The sequence below is a fragment of the Protomyctophum bolini genome (genome assembly GCF_963924005.1).
Source record: "Protomyctophum bolini genome assembly, chromosome: 9".
Classification (NCBI taxonomy): domain Eukaryota; kingdom Metazoa; phylum Chordata; class Actinopteri; order Myctophiformes; family Myctophidae; genus Protomyctophum; species Protomyctophum bolini.
The window spans coordinates 30242378-30254453 of NC_137870.1; positions in this window are offsets into that span (position 1 = coordinate 30242378).

A 12076-nucleotide genomic window follows, 5' to 3' on the forward strand; every position below is an offset into this window, starting at 1 on the left:
TCTGAAGTGTCAAGATGTGCTGCTATATTATTTCTTAAGCAATGACATGACAAATGTGTTGCCATCATTTTATGTTGTGCAAGACAGTTCATATACGTCTTGAAATGCGTGCTGAGCTGCTCATACACTACATGACTGTGTATGTGCTGTGATGAGATTTTGTTGTTGTCAAACTTTCCCCCCGAAATAATATGCATTTGGCTGTGCATCCCCATCTGAAAATATGTTGTGCCATGGCTGCCAATACAAGTTTTGTTAAGTATTCGTTCACGAAATACTTCACTCTATGGGATGTTTCCTTTGCGGAGCAAAAGGGCAGAAACTTCATTCATGAACTCCCACAGCACATATCACTCCAAATATGTACTGTGGGTTTAAGAGCGCTGACGTAGACTCCCTGCTTCTCGAGACGACTAGTCTGCGTCTACGTCATAGCGCGCTCATTCGCTTTTCTTCTGCCGAGCTGAAAGGACAGACTTCTGTTTATCGAGTCAAGTGTTTAGGGCAATTTTATACCTCAAAAGTCGGACAAGAGTACAACTCGAGTACCGTGAGGTTCCCTGATACTAGACTTTTCTTCCGACAGAATCTTTCGCAAAAAAACTCTGCAGAAACAAGCTCCACGGTTAACGTAAGTTCTAAAATAGAACAATTCAAAAAGACCGCCAATTTCAGAATAGGAAGCTAACACTAGCTTACAGCTAGCGCCGCTTAGCGGTTAGCTTAGCAGGCGCTACCTTCCTTCTTGCTAGCTTCTCGTTTCGGGGCCTAGAAGCCCGCTACTATTAGCATAGCTCCAGTCTCTTAGAGGTGCTACCCTCCTAGCTCGCTAGCTCGCTCTCGTAGCCTGTTCTCACTAGCGTAGTGCTAGCATAGCACCTTCAACGTTTAAACTAGCCGACGCTTTACTGGGCCTATAAGCCCGTTTTCGCTAGCCTAGTTTTCACCAAGAGACTTTACATTAAATTAGCTAGTTCCCACCGGGCCGGTAAGCCCTTTGTTCGCTAGTCTATTTTCACGTTAGCTAACTGGTGTTTTACTAGGCCTATAAGCCCGTTTTTCGCTAGTTTAGTTTTCACCTAAACCACGCGGCCAATAAGCCCTGTGAATTAGCTTTCTCCACGCTCGCGGCTAAGAAGCCCTTTCACAAAGTCAGCTAACTCCTGGTCCCCTTCTCAACGGAAAACGACGAGCTATTAGCATGTATTCCCCGAGGAAGGAGACCACCGCCGCAGCTAGGCGCCGCCGAAGAGGCATCTCTCCCCCAGACACAGAGAAGCCCCCGAAGTGGTGCGCCGTGGCGGGGTGCAACAAACAGATGTCCAACGCAGACAGACACGAGGTATGTCTCTACTGTCTCGGCGTGGACCATGCACGCAACGCCCTCCTGGATTTGGACGACGCGGACGGCTGCGAGAAGTGCAGAGATATGGACTTCTCCTACCTACGAGGCAGGCTGAGGCGCGCCGATGAGTTCTACAAGCAGTACACACGCGACGACTACGAGAACCCCCGGCACTACGGACCGAGGCAGAAGCTGGACTATACCCCAGCTCTGCATCGCACATCCAGAAGCCCCACTCGAGAGCGGCCCATTCCGGCCCCTCGTAGTCGTGCTACAGCTACGGTCTCCTCCCAGGCAGAAGCAGACAGGGCCTCCGCAGCCCGCTACGAAGCTGACGGAGCCAGACCGAAAAGCAGCAGCACTCGCTCCCTGATACCTCGTCAAGTGAGTACAGCAACCGAGCCTCGCCGCGACCCGGCTACTACGGAGGGGCGCTCCGCCAGGCCGATAGCAAAGCCTCGTCTCCGCACTGCGGTCTCTACCACCATGGCAGCCCGCCTAGAAGCCTCTCCACCGCGCAGCAAAGTCCCCTTTAAGGACTGGGCCGACGCTGAAGAGGGGGAAATCGATCACGACGAACTCCCCTCCTTCCAGGAGAGAGACTACGACCGCTACGAAGTCCTGGACGAGGGCGAATATAGAGGGAACTCGTCAGAGGGAGACGAACACACTCGCCGCCCTTTCCAGGATAGTGATGCTGATGACGACGAGGGAGAGGAAATTCCCCCCCCCGTCGACAGACGTATAACACCCCCTCCTCAGCCCCGCGCTGGTCTCCCCAAGGATAATTCTACCCTGATGGAGATCTACAAGAGGGCTGCGGTCCGCTGTGACCACTCCTGGGAGGAGATCCCCAGCGAGACGGTGAAGTGGGATGGACGCAGTGATGAGTACGTCCCCCCTCCTGTACCAAAGAAGCAAGCCATTCCTCAGGCTTCAGGGTTTCAGACCTTGCTCAGTAAAGCATGGACTAGCCCTGTAGCCAAGGTAGAGGCCATCCACCGCCGTGGCAAGAGGGGAGCCACTGAAATGAAGGACATGGAGAAGCTCAACCTTCTCAAAATGCCCTCCATGGACAGAGCTATGGCCTCATACCTGGCTAACCCCCAAGCCCCAACTGTGATCCCACAGGACAAAGAACCAGTCTTCTCCAGTGCAGCGGACAAGGAAGGGTCTAAGGTCAACAAGTGGCTTTACGACCACATGACCTTCGTCGCCAGGGGACTCAACGCAGGAAGCCTCCTGCACGGATCCATGAAGGCTCTCCTGCTACAGATGGGCAACGTATCCACCCCAGAAAATCTGGCCGAGATGCGCCGCCTGGTACATGAGTTGGCTCAACTCCAGTACGACGTCACCAAGCACACTGGAGCGGCTCTGGTGTCCTCTATTCTCCAGGAGCGGATGAGATGGGTGAACCTCGCTCCTCTCCCCGACTCTGTGAAGAGAGACATGGTGGGTAAGAACATATCGCACGAGAGCCTCTTCCATGGGGTTCTCGAGGACATGTCCATCTCCATCCAACAGGCGGAGACCTCCTCCAAGACGATGAAGGCTCTCCAGCCACTGGCTGCCAAGGCTCCACCAGGCCGCGGCAGGGGCAAGCGCGGCGCTTGGAAGCCCAGAACAGCCAGCAAGGACCCACCCGGGCCCACGAGGGACTACTCCGGGGACAGGCAGCGTCCACCACAGGGTCCACGCACTGACCGTCGCCGCTCCCCTCCACCCTACAAGCCCAGAGGAGGAGGGTCAAGCAGGGGTCGAGGCGCTGGGAAGCGTAAGTGACCCCCCGGCTGTCAGGCCTCTGAGGGGGGTCCTAGCCTCACCCCCCCATTTTCTCCCACAGAGTTCGAGGCCGGAGGTAGTGGTCACGGACCACACCTCCGAGTCGGCGTCGAAGCGCTTGAGGACGAGTGTACAGACTGCCACGGGCAGCAGTGTACACACGTACCAAAATGTTATGAACAATTCAAAGCGCTTGAGGACGAGTGTACAGACTGCCACGGGCAGCAGTGTACACACGTACCAAAATGTTGTTGTTATGTGCAATTCACAAAGTGTATGCAATCCACAAAGTGTATGCAATTCACAAAGTGTAAAAAATGTTTTTCTTGCAATAAAGATTCAAAAAACAAAAAAACACAAAAAAACAACCAAACGAACTCTGAAGGGCTTAAGCCCAACCATGGGAGAGATAACCCATACTGTATCAGCACAAGCTGGTACAGGCAGGGGCCTCCACGCCAAAATATTTCTTCACTACCCGAAGAATCCACTAGATGGAGACATTCCACACAAGGTGAGTCTTCCCCTAGGCAAACCGTCTCATCTTACCCACAGGCCACAGAGAGACGTCATCACACAGGCGGGCCTCCCCCCACACACGGGGAACCCCCTGTCGCGTCATCTGTCGAGATGGCGAGAGTGCGGAGCATCCGCATGGATCATGCGCACCATAGCGACCGGATACAGACTCCAATTCGTGTCGAAACCGCCCACTTTCGAGAGGATATTATTCTCTCAAGCGAGGGGACAGGAAGCAGGCATTTTGCAGGAAGAGATCACATCTCTCCTGCAAAAAGGTGCCATTATGGAGGTTTCTCACAACCAGGCAATGAACGGTTTTTATTCCCGCTACTTCCTGGTGAAAAAGAAGGGGGGAGGGCTCCGACCTATTTTAGATCTCAGAGCCCTCAACCGCTATCTGAAATCATTCAGCTTCCGAATGCTGACGCCACCAGTCCTACTGCGATCAATCCGCAGAGGGGACTGGTTCACGTCAATAGACTTACAGGACGCATATTTTCACGTTCCAATATACCCACCGCACAGAAAGTTTCTGCGCTTCGGGTTCGAGGGGAAAGTATACGAATACACGGTACTCCCCTTCGGAATGTCCCTGAGTCCGAGAGTCTTTGTGAAATGTACAGCAGCGGCAATAGCCCCACTGCGACAACAGGGTCTCCGTCTAGCAACTTACATAGACGATTGGATCCTATCTGCAGACTCTCAACGAGAGGCGCTGTCACACACACACATAGTGCTCAGCCACCTCCGCTCTCTCGGATTTCAAATCAATTACGAGAAGAGCATGTTAACGCCGACACAGTCAATAGACTTCATAGGCATAACGCTAGACTCAGTCTCTTACAGAGCTCGTCTGAGTCGAGAGAGAATAGACGCGATGATGCAATCGGCAACGTCTTTCAAGAAAGGACGCGCGATTCCATTCCACGCATGTCTCAGGATGGCGGGGCTAATGGCTTCCTCAATCCATTTAATCCGCCTGGCCAGGTTACACATGAGACCATTCCAACAATGGATGAACTCTCTGCGTGTACCCATGTACCGTCGCCACCAACGGGTAGAAGTGACGTCACAATGCATTCTAGCCCTACAATGGTGGATAAACAGACGGATCCTTTCAGAGGGAGTCCCCATGGGGAGACCTCTGATCAGGAAAGTGGTCACCACAGACGCAAGCATGACAGGCTGGGGAGCCACGCTAGAGGGTGCCACAACCAGGGGGGTGTGGTCAGAGCACCTTCGCTCCTCCCACATCAACTATTTGGAACTGATGGCGGTTCTCCTCGCTCTGAGGCAATTCGAACCGCTCATACAGGGCTGTCACGTGCTGGTGAGAACAGACAACACAACAACAATGTGTTATATAAACAAACAAGGCGGTCTCAGGTCCCCCCGTCTTCATCAGTTAGCTCGAGAGCTCATTCTATGGAGCGACTCTCGGCTCCTGTCCATCACAGCATGCCACGTCCCCGGTATTCTGAACACAGGAGCAGACCTGTTGTCCAGAGGACCTCTCCGCTACTCAGACTGGTCTCTACACCCACAGGTAGTCACACAGATCTGGAGCAAGTACGGGACACCCGAAGCGGACCTATTTGCCACAGAAGGGAACACGACGTGCCCCCTCTTTTTCTCGATAGAGGGGCCATCGACGCTGGGACTAGACGCCCTGTCACACCGATGGCCCAGAGGCCTACTCTATGCATTTCCCCCACTGACCCTCATTCCCCCCACTCTGGACAGAGTGAGGACTCAGGGTCTAACAATGCTCCTAGTAGCCCCAGCCTGGGGGGTCTGGAGGTCGGAAATAACTCACCTCCTCTACGACCAACCATGGCAACTCCCTCTACGAGTGGATCTCCTCACTCAAGCAGGTCGGGAGATTTTCCACCCTCGCCCCCAGGACCTAGACCTATGGGTCTGGCCCGTGAGAGGGTGATGTTGTCCGACGTAGGCCTCCCTCCGAATGTCATAGCCACAATCCAGAGGGCAAGGGCTCCATCAACAAGAGCCCGCTACGATACGGCATGGCGCGTTTTTGAGCAGTGGTGCTCAACACGGCCTACCCAAGTGATCCCCTACCGAGCGTCAGTAGTGGACATTTTGACCTTCCTACAGGAGTTCCTAGACAGGGGACTGGGTCTCTCCTCGGTCAAAAATAACTTGGCAGCAATCTCAGTCTGCCATGTGGGGTTTGAAAACGAGACGGTATGGAAACACCCTCTAGTTAGACAGTTCGTTAAGGGCGTACGGAGGGAACACAGGGTCAACAGATCCCTGGTCCCCTCCTGGGATCTAACCCTGGTCCTGGAGGCCTTAACCATGGATCCCTTCGAACCACTGACGACAGTTAGTTTGAAGAACCTGACACTGAAGGTAGCCCTCCTAGTTGCCTTGACAACTGCTAAAAGGGTCAGCGACCTACACGCCCTCTCGACCTCGCCAGAGTGCATGAGGTTCGATGACAGGTCAACCAAGGTCACTATCAAACCCAACCCAGCCTTCATCCCCAAGAACGCTCTCTCCGTGTGCGTTCCAGTGGACCTACAGGCTTTCCACCCCCCTCCTTTTACTTCCAACGAAGACAGGAGGTTAAACTGTCTCTGTCCAGTAAGAGCTTTACGCACATACGTGGACAGGACGGCTCCCTTCAGGATAGGGAATCAACTATTCATATCCTGGGGTACCAGGACCAAAGGAAAGCCTGTCACAACGGTCAGTATCTCCAATTGGATAGTGCAAACCATCCGCCTGGCTTATACTAGTCAGGGAGTGGAGCCCCCACAAGCGCTGAGAGCTCACTCCACAAGAGGCATGGCAGCATCATGGGCACTCTGCAAGGGAGTCCCAATCCAAGAGGTCTGTACCGCAGCGAGCTGGTCCTCTCCCTCAACATTTGCCACATACTATAACCTAGACGTGGCAGCGCCCTCTGTGGCGCACGCAGTGTTGGGGGCTGCCGCACCATAATGGACCTATTAGGCCATTAAACCATGTGTAATCACATAAGTCTAGATGCCCTGGATATACCAGGCCTACTTTAAGCATCTACACTGAGAATGTATATGTCAGCACGAGGCTACTACCATTCTCCACCGGGACCGGGCTATCAACCAGAGGTTGTCCAGCCCTCATTTAGGTTACCATATAGCCCTGAACACACTTGACTATATTCAAGACACGGGAGTTCATAAGGTCCCATAGAGTGAAGTATTTCGTGAACGAATACTTAACAAAACGAAGAGGTTTCTTTAGAAACCAAGGTTTTGTAAGTAGAGTGAGCGAAATACTTCACTCGAAACACCCTTCTGTCTTGGCCCGGCAGAAGAAAAGGTGTTCGAATGAGCGCGCTATGACGTAGACGCAGACTAGTCGTCTCGAGAAGCAGGGAGTCTACGTCAGCGCTCTTAAACCCACAGTACATATTTGGAGTGATATGTGCTGTGGGAGTTCATGAATGAAGTTTCTGCCCTTTTGCTCCGCAAAGGAAACATCCCATAGAGTGAAGTATTTCGCTCACTCTACTTACAAAACCTTGGTTTCTAAAGAAACCTCTTCGATTTGTGTTGTTAAAATGTTTCATAAATATTCAAACATTTCAATTTCTTCTTCTTTTAAAGATTTATTGAAAATAGATCAGTAAATCAGTAGATCAGTAAATGTAGGGTTAAACTTCTGGATGTTACATGATTTAATTCAGCTGAGGACCCCCTGGAACCCGGGGGGGACCCACTTTCAGAACCATTGACTTACATGCAGACAAGACATGTCTTATCTGCTCTTACAGAAAGGATGTCTGAAACATTTTGAATTCATTAGCAGTGACACAGATGAATGTTGATCGAAGCACGTGCATAAAGACTCAGCACACTTGGATGAAGTGCAATTAGTTGTAATGCCATGACCGCAGAGTAAGATTCATCCTTACAATGATTATTAGTGAGGATATCTGCATGCCAGCATTGTGGGCAGCCCATAGACACAGTTTTGTATTTTATAATTCATTGTATTAAACATACCCTAAAGAAATGAAATTATGCAAAAAAGTTGCAACGTGCTTCCAGTTCAATCAAATCTTTGGGTTTCTTTCAGTGACTCAAAACGAATGAGTGATGATCTCTGAAGAAATTAATATATTGGTCATACCCACTGAAAAGGTCCACTACTGTATAGTCCAAATATTCATGGCTACTATGTCCTTTTCCCCTACATTAAATGTTGTAATCTGCATGTGTCCTACAGCAGTGATACTCAACCTCAGGCCCGCGGGCCACATCAGGCCCGTGGGACCATTATGACTGGCCCACCAATGAAAATCTAAAAAAAAGAAGAAAAAAAAATCTGGAAAATGAAATAAAAATAAAAAAATCTGAATGAAGTTATCTTTAATTACATTATTATAAGTAATACTATTAGAGTTGTACTATTACTCGAACGAAAATAAAAGCTTGGGGGGGGGGGGGGGGGGGGATGCAATGCAAATGAAAGACATATACTGTGTATCCCTATTCCCTGACATAATTTTATAGCTAAACGGACAGAATTCTATTTTATTTGAATGATGAAACCCAGCTGCCATTAATAATGTAATTGCGGAAATTGCGGAAATGGAAATTGCGGAAATGGTAATTGCGGAAATTGCGGAAATGGTGGAAATGGAAATTGCGGAAATGGAAATTGAGGAAATTGCGGAAATGGTAATTGCGGAAATTGCTCTTCAGTTATAGCTATCTATTTTCAGGTAGATTGTTTTATTTTACTCAGTCAGCCATATCACTACTCATTCTTTTTCATGAAAAAGGTAGCTGGGTAATCTATTTTCAGGCAAATTGTGTTTATTGTATTTTATTTTATTCAGCCATAACAATTTATTTTCTGTTAACCAACTTGCTGGCTGGCAGGCAGGCAGACAGCTACTCATAGACAGGCAGACAGACAGACAGCTACTCATGGAGAATTGGACAGGCAGGCAGTCAGACAGCTACTCATAGACAGGCAGACAGACAGCTACTCATGGAGAATTGGACAGGCAGGCAGACAGCTACTCATGGACAATTGGACAGGCAGGAAGGCAGACAGCTACTCATAGACAGACAGACAGCTACTCATGGACAATTGGACAGGCAGGAAGGCAGACAGCTACTCATAGACAGACAGACAGCTACTCATAGACAATTGGGCAGGCAGGCAGACAGCTACTCATAGACAGACAGACAGCTACTCATGGACAATTGGACAGGCAGGAAGGCAGACAGCTACTCATAGACAGGCAGACAGACAGCTACTCATGGACAATTAGGCAGGCAGGCAGACAGCTACTCATAGACAGGCAGACAGACAGCTACTCATGGACAATTAGGCAGGCAGGCAGACAGCTACTCAGACAGGCAGACAGACAGCTACTCATGGACAATTGGACAGGCAGGCAGACAGACAGCTACTCATAGACAGGCAGGCAGACAGCTACTCATAGACAGGCAGACAGTAAGACAGCTACTCATTGACAGACAGACAAATAACTACTCATGGACAGACAGACAGGCAGGCAGGCAGGCAAAGAGCTACTCATGTTATGTTATTATGTTATTATAACAGCTACTCATGTTATGTGCAATAATTTGTGCAGTTATGGAAACAGCTCTTTGTGTTTATGCAAGAAAATGTAACACATTTATTTATTTACATATTGTGTGCATGCACATTGTACTTTGATACATTTTGCGAAAATAAAGCAATTGAAAGAGAGAAGTTATCAAGTATCATTAATGTCGTAATTTTATCTACTGGCCCCTGGCCCCTTGCCATTTTTGTAATGTGGCCCACAGGTAAATCTATTTGAGTATCCCTGCTATAGCGCGCCGTTTTTCATCATTTTTGAGGATTTGAAAAAAAATAAAAAATAAATCCGCAATTTCCACAATTTCCATTTCCGCAAATTCCGCAATTACCATTTCCTCAATTTCCGCAATTCCGCAATTTGACAAAAACGATGGGTTATAGCCCATGTTTTTTGAAATTTTGAAAAAAAAAGTTAGCCTCGTTTCTCATCATTTTGGACCGTGGTCTATAGCCCATATCGTACGGCATACTATAGCGCGCAGTTTTTCATCATTTTTGAAGATTTGAAAAAAATGACGAAATGACAAAAACGATGGGTTATAGCCCATGTTTTTTGAAATTTTGAAAAAAAAAGTTATCCTCGTTTCTCATCATTTTGGACCATGGGCTATAGCCCATATCGTACGGCATACTATAGCGCACCGTTTTTCATCCTTTTTGAGGATTTAAAAAAAATGACGAAATGACAAAAACGATGGGTTATAGCCCATGTTTTTTTAAATTTTGAAAAAAAAAGTTAGCCTCGTTTCTCATCATTTTGGACCGTGGGCTATAGCCCATATCGTACGGCATACTATAGCGCGCAGTTTTTCATCATTTTTGAAGATTTGAAAAAATGACGAAATGACAAAAACGATGGGTTATAGCCCATGTTTTTTGAAATTTTGAAAAAAAAAGTTAGCCTCGTTTCTCATCATTTTGGACCGTGGGCTATAGCCCATATCGTACGGCATACTATAGCACGCAGTTTTTCATCATTTTTGAAGATTTGAAAAAAATGACGAAATGACAAAAACGATGGGTTATAGCCCATGTTTTTTGAAATTTTGAAAAAAAAAGTTATCCTCGTTTCTCATCATTTTGGACCATGGGCTATAGCCCATATCGTACGGCATACTATAGCGCACCGTTTTTCATCCTTTTTGAGGATTTGAAAAAAATGACGAAATGACAAAAACGATGGGTTATAGCCCATGTTTTTTGAAATTTTGAAAAAAAAAGTTAGCCTCGTTTCTCATCATTTTGGACCGTGGGCTATAGCCCATATCGTACGGCATACTATAGCGTGCAGTTTTTCATCATTTTTGAAGATTTGAAAAAAATGACGAAATGACAAAAACGATGGGTTATAGCCCATGTTTTTTGAAATTTTGAAAAAAAAAAGTTAGCCTCGTTTCTCATCATTTTGGACCGTGGGCTATAGCCCATATCGTACGGCATACTATAGCGCGCAGTTTTTCATCATTTTTTAAGATTTGAAAAAAATGACGAAATGACAAAAACGATGGGTTATAGCCCATGTTTTTTGAAATTTTGAAAAAAAAAGTTAGCCTCGTTTCTCATCATTTTGGACCGTGGGCTATAGCCCATATCGTACGGCATACTATAGCGCGCCGTTTTTCATCATTTTTGAGGATTTAAAAAAAAGGAAAAAATGAAGAAAAAAAAATCCGCAATTTCCACAATTTCCATTTTGGCAAATTCCGCAATTACCATCTCCTCAATTTCCTCAATTTTCGCAATTCCGCAATTTGACAAAAACGATGGGTTATAGCCCATGTTTTTTTAAATTTTGAAAAAAAAAGTTAGCCTCGTTTCTCATCATTTTGGACCGTGGGCTATAGCCCATATCGTACGGCATACTATAGCGCGCAGTTTTTGAAGATTTGAAAAAAATGACGAAATGACAAAAACGATGGGTTATAGCCCATGTTTTTTGAAATTTTGAAAAAAAAAGTTATCCTCGTTTCTCATCATTTTGGACCATGGGCTATAGCCCATATCGTACGGCATACTATAGCGCACCGTTTTTCATCCTTTTTGAGGATTTGAAAAAAATGACGAAATGACAAAAACGATGGGTTATAGCCCATGTTTTTTGAAATTTTGAAAAAATAAAGTTAGCCTCGTTTCTCATCATTTTGGACCGTGGGCTATAGCCCATATCGTACGGCATACTATAGCGCGCAGTTTTTCATCATTTTTGAAGATTTGAAAAAAATGACGAAATGACAAAAACGATGGGTTATAGCCCATGTTTTTTGAAATTTTGGAAAAAAAAGTTATCCTCGTTTCTCATCATTTTGGACCATGGGCTATAGCCCATATCGTACGGCATACTATAGCGCACCGTTTTTCATCCTTTTTGAGGATTTGAAAAAAATGACGAAATGACAAAAACGATGGGTTATAGCCCATGTTTTTTGAAATTTTGAAAAAAAAAAGTTAGCCTCGTTTCTCATCATTTTGGACCGTGGGCTATAGCCCATATCGTACGGCATACTATAGCGCGCAGTTTTTCATCATTTTTGAAGATTTTAAAAAAATGACGAAATGACAAAAACGATGGGTTATAGCCCATGTTTTTTGAAATTTTGGAAAAAAAAGTTATCCTCGTTTCTCATCATTTTGGACCATGGGCTATAGCCCATATCGTACGGCATACTATAGCACGCCGTTTTTCATCATTTTTGCGGATTTGAAAAAAATGACGAAATGACAAAAACGATGGGTTATAGCCCATGTTTTTTGAAATTTTGAAAAAAAAGTTAGCCTTGTTTCTCATCATTTTGGACCGTGGGCTAT